The sequence below is a fragment of the Pteropus vampyrus genome, unplaced genomic scaffold, assembly GCF_000151845.1.
Source record: "Pteropus vampyrus isolate Shadow unplaced genomic scaffold, Pvam_2.0 Scaffold42, whole genome shotgun sequence".
NCBI lineage: Eukaryota > Metazoa > Chordata > Mammalia > Chiroptera > Pteropodidae > Pteropus > Pteropus vampyrus.
Genome location: NW_011888823.1, coordinates 10,023,154 through 10,032,718, shown reverse-complemented (window position 1 = coordinate 10,032,718; position 9,565 = coordinate 10,023,154).

The following is a 9,565-nucleotide window of genomic DNA, read 5'->3' as shown; positions in this document are numbered from 1 at the left end:
CCTTCCTTCCTTCCTTCCTTCCTTCCTTCCTTCCTTCCTTCCTTCCTTCCTTCCTTCCTTCCTTTTCTTTTTTTCTTTTTTTTGTCTTGTTTTGTTAGAGAACCACCCCCAAAGAATTCCTCCTTGGTTCTGGGTGCAAAGAAAAATGCTTGACATTTAAGACCCGTGTTATTTTTCTAAGGCTGCCATAGCAATGGCTTAAACAACAGAATTTTATTGTTACATAGTTCTGAAGGCTAGAAGTAAGATCAGTATGTCGGCAGGAATGATTTCTTCTGGAGGCTCTCTCCTTATCTTGCACAGAGCCATCTTCTCCTTGTGTCTTCACATAGTATTCCTTGTGTACATGCGTCTATTTTCTACAATCCTCTTCTTATGAGGACACCGGTTGTTTTGGATTAGGGCCCACCCTAATGACCTCATTTCACTTAAATTACCTCCTTAAAGACCCTATGTTTCCAAATGTAGCCACATGCTAAGGTACTGGGTTTTAGGACTTCAATATATGAATGGGAGGGGCACAATTCAGCCATAACTGTACCTATGTTTTCACCTATGGCTATAGTGGCTGAACACATTTGTGGTTAATACAGGTTTGATTGTTGATGACTTTTCAAGGGCTATTTCACTTTTGATAAATTTAGAATAATTTGATGGGGGAGGGGGATAATGATTTTTTTAAAATTTGTGACTGTCTTGTGTGAACTCTCAGAAAACAATTATCATATTATTGTCTTAAAAATAATACCTCTAGAAATTGGGGGAAGTTTATATTAAACAGAGAAAAAGGGTATCATTTGAAGGCTCTTTAGTTCCATGGTAAGGCCTTAATTTCAAATGTTATAATGTGTCATAATTAGAGTGAAAGCTAAGCCCCAAAACATAATCGCTGAAATAAATAGAAATTTATTTTCCTGTTACTTCAGGTTAGCTTTGCTCCATGTGGGCACTCAGGATCACAGATTCCTTCCATCTTGTTGTTTTTCCTTCCCTCAGTGTGTTCTTCTTATCTGTGAGATCCATGCTGGTCATAGGCATGCCTGTGGTCAGTTTGTGGGAAGGTCAGGAAAACAGAGGAGGGCATATCTGATGCCTTCAGCCTCAGACCAGAAAGCAGAATCCATCACATCCTATGTTATTCCACTGGTGAGAATTTAGTCCTAATACCACATCCAACCATCCAGGAGGCTATCGAACGAAGTCTTCTGCTGAGCTGCTGCTGTGTGCCCAATTACAATGAGAGAAGGGGAAGGCTGACTTCTGTGGATAGTTAGAAGTTTCTGATGCATAATGGAGGTTCTAATAATTGAAACTATGTGTCTCCTATGAAAGGGGCAAGTGCTTAAGTTTCTGAGCTTATAGCAACCATGTCTTCTCTGTTTTCTTCTACATATTCCTTTGAATTTTCTTGGCAACTGGATGGTTGATCTATTGTAGAAGATAGATATTAAGACTCCATATTCTTTTTTTTTTTTTTTTTAAGAAAATTCTCCCCCCTCTCAAAAACAAAAACAACACACACACACACACACACACACACAAAATCAGGCAATGTTTTTTACATTTTTTTTACTTTTCTCCTAAGTATCACATCTTTAGAGAGTACCCTGTTTCCTTTTCAGCTCAGAGAAGTGCAAAACAAGAGTTATTTTAGCTTGAGTTTAATGTCACCATGTTGTTGGTTTAACATACAGCTGGGACTCTAATACTGAAGCAATTTTCTGTCTCCTTCGTACTACAGAACTCGTGGATTGACAGACGCTATTGCCAGTGGAGGAAACAAGAACATAAACAGACATACACCATGCACACTACAGTGCACTTTTAATTTCCTGGAGATAGTATTTCATATGGTGCTGGCAGCATTTCCTCCCGTTCTTGTCAGGACTGTTATTAGTGTGCTGACAGATTTTTCTTTAAAAGCACCTGCTGGGAGAGAGCCGCTATTATGCGAAGCACAGGTGGGTTGGGGTTTCCTTGGGAGATTAAAGACTGGGAGTATAGAAAGTTGGTAAAAATGTGCAAACATTTAAACTGTTTTTTGAGAAAACACTTGAGAGGGGATCTTGATCACCAGTGTTAGTCCATGCCTTTACAAACAAAATGAAAAAGAGGTTTTCTTCTTTATTGTTGAAAATATGTACCAATATTGCATTTGTTAAAATTATGCAGGTCCCTATTTCTCTGTGTGGTTAAAATGAATAATGAAGGTAGAGATGAAGGTGTCCCTTACTGGAGCAGCCTTCTTGAAACATTGAATCATCATTCAGGAGGGCTGTATTTGCTTCCATCCTCATGCAAACATCCAAAATTTACCTATGGAATGAGATGGTGCATTAACAAAGCTCTGTAAAACATGGTCCCATTTTGAGGTATTTTGGGGGGCCTATCTGGCAATCCTACTTCCTAGAGGGGAAAGTAATCAACAGAAACACTCTAGTCCATAGAGTCCCTCTTTTAAGCTTCAGAATTGCCTCCCAGCAGGTATTTTTCAATCATTTGAAAGAGAAACTTCAAAATTTTCCGACTTGCCTGGTAGCCACGTTATCTGTACTTCATTTTTCCTTTCTATTTCCCCAAAGAGACAAGAGTTCAAATGTATAGACAAGTAACTATGTGTATAGAGTATAGTTTATACTAAGAGGTGGGGAGAGGCTGCTGCTTCAGGACAATATGAATTTAGCAGTGTAACTTACAGACCTAGAAGGAAACATCGAGAATTCTGTTTATTCCGCTACTACCATGTAGGATAGCCTAGAACTGACTGCGTTACTGGTCAGTCAGTGGTTATGGTGCAGAGAAAAGGGGCTGCAAGAACCAGGGCTGGCTCCTCTGCCACTGTCACAAAAGCCTGGGTCCAGAGTTGCTCTCTGGAGCTGAGTAAGAAAGAGAGGATCAAATCCTCAGGCTAATTTCCTGCCTCTTGAAGGTTAGGATTTGAAGTCTAAGGGGTTATACAAAACTTTTTCCCTGGGTAAGTTGAAGTTTTAGAGCAGTAATTCTCATACTTTGTGTCACCCCAGGAGCTTATTCAAAATGCAAATTCTCAGATTTTACTGCCAGAGATTTTGGTTCGGGAGGGTTGGGTTGAATCTGCAGTTTTTAGAAACAAGTTCTTCATATGATCTTCTTGCAGAGTAAAGTGTGAGAAATGCTAGAGAGAAAGAGGGAGGGAAGTGTGTGTGTGTGTGTGTGTGTGTGTGTGTGTACAAAATTATAGTGCTAAATGGTAACAAGTAGACTGAAATTCTGTGGATTATCTATCATACTGTCCAATTTATATTTGGTACATCGTGGCTCCTATAGTATTTCCTGGGCTACTATTAAAAGAAGGAAGGAAGAAAGGAGAGAGAGGAGAGAAGGAAGGAAAGAAAGAAAAAGGAATGTCTGTTTACTTTCTTTTGAGTTTTCAATTAAGGTTTTTAACATCCTCGTTTTTCCAAGAGTTCTTTCTGAAGTCTAACCTAAATTTCTCTCAACCAGAAGTTTAAACATGTTTTGAGCAAGGTGAAAAACTAGTCAGGACAAGTCTTTTGTAATTTTTTAACTTTAACTCGATTTCCTTCAGGCAGAATAATTCTTTTTACACCTTTCATCATGGGGCCTAATTTAGAGTTCTTTAATAAAGCTGTGCACCATCAAGCCAGGGGCCAGGCAGAATCATGCTGAGGGGACCAGGAGGTTTGCTGTCACTTGGTGTGTAAAGGCTCATAAATCTTCAAGAACATTTGGTGTTGCTGGCGGGACTACAAAATGCTGGGAAGGGGGAGATTGGACCACAGACCCTTCCTGATAACAGCCATTGTTTGTGGAGTCTTTATTCTGTGCCAGGAGCTTTACTTATTTCCCTTGATCCATGAGTAGACATTATTGCTATTGATCCATGAGTAGCCATTGCTATTATTATCCCGCTTTTACAGGTGAGGAAACCAAGACTTACAAAGTTAAGCCATTTTTCCAAAGCCACCGTTGAGCAAATGGTGACCCCAGAACTTCTGACTGGACGGTCAATTTGCTGAACCACACATCACCCCCTACTTCCACGCAGGCAGCCCCAGCCCTCAGTACATCTGCCCACTTCCTGCCCTGTGGTGACATTAAGGCCCCACTTCTGTCCCTTGGCCACTCGGGCCCTCTCATAACCTCCACTCTCTGTTATACATTCCTAATTTATCTTTCCTGCTCCTAACCTGTATTTCTGTCACTCCGAATATTTAAGAGTAGACTTCAGCTAAACTGATGCAGATGTATAAATAGTGAAAGACAAACCTTTTATACTTGCCTGCAAAAATCACATTTTATCTGTTTCATGTATTTTGTTTATATATAATTTCCTTTCATGTGACTCTAGCTGAAGTGCTCCCCCTGCCCCCAATCTCTTTCCTGCTAACCTATAGTGTCCCCTCTCTCCTGCCCTCTGACCTTATCCATTTACATATTTGGTAGAGGGATTTGCACTCTGGTGTCTTACAACTAACTGGCTGGTACAAATGATAGATGGACCCTGAAATATAACATTCATTTTGAGTCATCTGAATTTTGTGGCAGCTCCATAATGTATACATGGGAGTGGCTCAGGCAGCTGCCTCATGGGGTGGAGCACAGAATGGAGTTGTCCGAACCTACATTTGTAAAACAATTTACATAAGACAGAAAAAGCATCGGTTGTGCATATTAAAGAATAAGGCATGAGGAAGTTGATGGAAATTACACTGATCTTCCTCTAAGCTGTCCCTCGGCACTGGCATTTTTTGAATGACTTGCTGTCTTTATGCTTAAGAGTGTTTTGGTGGTGTTCAGCACATTGTGATTCCCCCCACCCCTTTTTAAAGCTAAGTCTGAACTCTCTTTATAGTTTTCTTTTCCCTGCAGTTTGTCTTTCCTCAATCAAGTATTTGGATAGTAAATTTACCTTTACACATGTTTGTGATTCCAGCTATACATATCAATTTGTACAAAGCCAAATGGTGAATAGCTTAGCATCATTGAAATGTCAGGAAAATGCCCAGAAGGCACCAATTCAATATTGGAGTTTAAATTTTTGAGAATGGAATTAGGCCACTAAATCAGTTTTCCTGCCTGTGTCAGGGACCGTAGGGATATGTCCTAGTTCTTTTTAAAAAAGGGCATTTGAACCTCACTCAGTATAACTCACAGGTCCGTGCTGGGGACCTGTGGGAAACCTTTGGACTTGAAACTAATTGAAATCTGCATTGAAATGGCCTTTTCCTTTCTTTATTAAATATCTGATTTGCTCTACAACCTTTTTTTGTGGCTTGCTTGCATTATTCTTTTTTAGCTGCACAAATTGGCTATTAGGAAACATCGAGAATTCTGTTTATTCCGCTACTACCATGTAGGATAGCCTGGAACTGACTGCGTTACTGGTCAGTCAGTGGTTATGATGCAGAGAAAAGGGGCTGCAAGAACCAGGGCTGGCTCCTCTGCCACTGTCACAAAAGCCTGGGTCCAGAGTTGCTCTCTGGAGCTGAGTAAGAAAGAGAGGATCAAATCCTCAGGCTAATTTCCTGCCTCTTGAAGGTTAGGATTTGAAGTCTAAGGGGTTATACAAAACTTTTTCCCTGGGTAAGTTGAAGTTTTAGAGCAGTAATTCTCATACTTTGTGTCACCCCAGGAGCTTATTCAAAATGCAAATTCTCAGATTTTACTGCCAGAGATTTTGGTTCGGGAGGGTTGGGTTGAATCTGCAGTTTTTAGAAACAAGTTCTTCATATGATCTTCTTGCAGAGTAAAGTGTGAGAAATGCTAGAGAGAAAGAGGGAGGGAAGTGTGTGTGTGTGTGTGTGTGTGTGTGTGTGTACAAAATTATAGTGCTAAATGGTAACAAGTAGACTGAAATTCTGTGGATTATCTATCATACTGTCCAATTTATATTTGGTACATCGTGGCTCCTATAGTATTTCCTGGGCTACTATTAAAAGAAGGAAGGAAGAAAGGAGAGAGAGGAGAGAAGGAAGGAAAGAAAGAAAAAGGAATGTCTGTTTACTTTCTTTTGAGTTTTCAATTAAGGTTTTTAACATCCTCGTTTTTCCAAGAGTTCTTTCTGAAGTCTAACCTAAATTTCTCTCAACCAGAAGTTTAAACATGTTTTGAGCAAGGTGAAAAACTAGTCAGGACAAGTCTTTTGTAATTTTTTAACTTTAACTCGATTTCCTTCAGGCAGAATAATTCTTTTTACACCTTTCATCATGGGGCCTAATTTAGAGTTCTTTAATAAAGCTGTGCACCATCAAGCCAGGGGCCAGGCAGAATCATGCTGAGGGGACCAGGAGGTTTGCTGTCACTTGGTGTGTAAAGGCTCATAAATCTTCAAGAACATTTGGTGTTGCTGGCGGGACTACAAAATGCTGGGAAGGGGGAGATTGGACCACAGACCCTTCCTGATAACAGCCATTGTTTGTGGAGTCTTTATTCTGTGCCAGGAGCTTTACTTATTTCCCTTGATCCATGAGTAGACATTATTGCTATTGATCCATGAGTAGCCATTGCTATTATTATCCCGCTTTTACAGGTGAGGAAACCAAGACTTACAAAGTTAAGCCATTTTTCCAAAGCCACCGTTGAGCAAATGGTGACCCCAGAACTTCTGACTGGACGGTCAATTTGCTGAACCACACATCACCCCCTACTTCCACGCAGGCAGCCCCAGCCCTCAGTACATCTGCCCACTTCCTGCCCTGTGGTGACATTAAGGCCCCACTTCTGTCCCTTGGCCACTCGGGCCCTCTCATAACCTCCACTCTCTGTTATACATTCCTAATTTATCTTTCCTGCTCCTAACCTGTATTTCTGTCACTCCGAATATTTAAGAGTAGACTTCAGCTAAACTGATGCAGATGTATAAATAGTGAAAGACAAACCTTTTATACTTGCCTGCAAAAATCACATTTTATCTGTTTCATGTATTTTGTTTATATATAATTTCCTTTCATGTGACTCTAGCTGAAGTGCTCCCCCTGCCCCCAATCTCTTTCCTGCTAACCTATAGTGTCCCCTCTCTCCTGCCCTCTGACCTTATCCATTTACATATTTGGTAGAGGGATTTGCACTCTGGTGTCTTACAACTAACTGGCTGGTACAAATGATAGATGGACCCTGAAATATAACATTCATTTTGAGTCATCTGAATTTTGTGGCAGCTCCATAATGTATACATGGGAGTGGCTCAGGCAGCTGCCTCATGGGGTGGAGCACAGAATGGAGTTGTCCGAACCTACATTTGTAAAACAATTTACATAAGACAGAAAAAGCATCGGTTGTGCATATTAAAGAATAAGGCATGAGGAAGTTGATGGAAATTACACTGATCTTCCTCTAAGCTGTCCCTCGGCACTGGCATTTTTTGAATGACTTGCTGTCTTTATGCTTAAGAGTGTTTTGGTGGTGTTCAGCACATTGTGATTCCCCCCACCCTTTTTTAAAGCTAAGTCGGATCTCTCTTTATAGTTTTCTTTTCCCTGCAGTTTGTCTTTCCTCAATCAAGTATTTGGATAGTAAATTTACCTTTACACATGTTTGTGATTCCAGCTATACATATCAATTTGTACAAAGCCAAATGGTGAATAGCTTAGCATCATTGAAATGTCAGGAAAATGCCCAGAAGGCACCAATTCAATATTGGAGTTTAAATTTTTGAGAATGGAATTAGGCCACTAAATCAGTTTTCCTGCCTGTGTCAGGGACCGTAGGGATATGTCCTAGTTCTTTTTAAAAAAGGGCATTTGAACCTCACTCAGTATAACTCACAGGTCCGTGCTGGGGACCTGTGGGAAACCTTTGGACTTGAAACTAATTGAAATCTGCATTGAAATGGCCTTTTCCTTTCTTTATTAAATATCTGATTTGCTCTACAACCTTTTTTTGTGGCTTGCTTGCATTATTCTTTTTTAGCTGCACAAATTGGCTATTCTCCAAGGTTGAAAGAGAAGAAAGAAAAAGAAAAGAAACAATCAGGATTGAATCATACTGTTTGTTAGACCCTGGGTATAACTTTTCCCTCTGCGTTGGAGGAAAGGACACCCCGCCTCTGGTTTAGAGGCGAGACAAACCAGTTGTCAATACTAGGTATTATTATCACGTTTGCAATGCCATAGTTGAAGCAAAAACACCTTTAAAAAAATTTTTTTTTTTTATTTGAAAAGTGTGGAAAGATGACAACACATATCTGGGCTGATCATTATCATTCAGCCCCATAGCATAAAAACTCTGCCTCTGATTGCAGGCTGAATTTGCTCATGACCACATTTCTTTTCCAGGACTTGACAGATTGTGGTTTTCCAACTGCCTTCTTATTAGCATGCTGCCTGTTCCCTCTATCTACTCCTGCTGCGCCTGCTGGGATAGTGATTGTTCTGTGTATACAGGTACCATTGCCTTCAGAAATTAAAAGCACACTGTGAGCAGAAACAGACCAATGTATTGATCAGTGACTGTACAAATTCTACCCATCTTTTAGACAATAACTGAAAGATCTCTCTTGGGAAAGCAATGTTTTCCTTTGGGAATTGTGGGTTAAAAATGTGTTTACAAACTGTGCCTATATCTCCTTTCCCACTCTCTCATTTCGTTTTTTTATTTGTAATTGCATTTCATAGCCAGAAAAAAAAGGTAGAAAGGCTAATTTTTAATGTTCTATAGAAAAAAAGTGAAAAATTATTCCTGAGTAAGTTTACTGAGATTTTACTAGCAAATATAAGAGAAGTCTTAGTGGACTACAGATTCATACTTTTCATGAATATCTCTCTAATTCTTACTTTCATACAAATCTGAAAAATTAAAGATATAACATGTTAAGGATTATTGCAGTTTATTCATTGGAGAGCTTTGTAAGAAAATTATTTACTATTTTAACATTTAAAAAATTATTTGGTCTACATTGCAAATTTCTAGATGATGGGAAAGCTTATCTCTAAGGCCTGATTAGTGCAAGCAACTTGCAGGAGGAAATCTCTAGTTCGATTTACCTTTTAAGACTGAAAAATACATATCCCACAGTTTAAAGGAAAAGAGGTCCTTCCTTCTCTCACCTAATTGATATGCTTTGCACCTAGGGTTAGTTTGGCTTGAGGAGTGAGACATTCAACTGCTGTTGAATTTGTTTTGAATTTTTGACTGCATAACTTTTCAGAGGACAGACCGAATCTCTCATTGGGCGCAATGTCAGTGAATGTGTGTTGGAACTGGTTCATTCCCTGACACATCTCAGGAACGAGTGGTTTTCTCCCTGCATGTTGCCTCTAACACCAGTGGAGGGGCCCAGACACTTTTATGTGTGAGTCGGAGAAAAACTTCCCTTCTTTCGCACGTTTATCTGCTAGGGCCTTGACATTTCCAAATTGGAGCAAGTAAATAAATATTAAGTAAGGAGCGATCGAAGGTATGGAAATCTTTGTTTAAGCCAAACATCATGAAATGGGGAGCTAGAGCCATAAACTAGATGTAGGACCTCAGTCATACTTCCTTTTCCTCGTACTATCATAACAATGAAAAGAAAGAAGGAAAGAAGGAAAGAAGGAAAGAAGGAAGGGAGGAAGGGAGGAAGGGA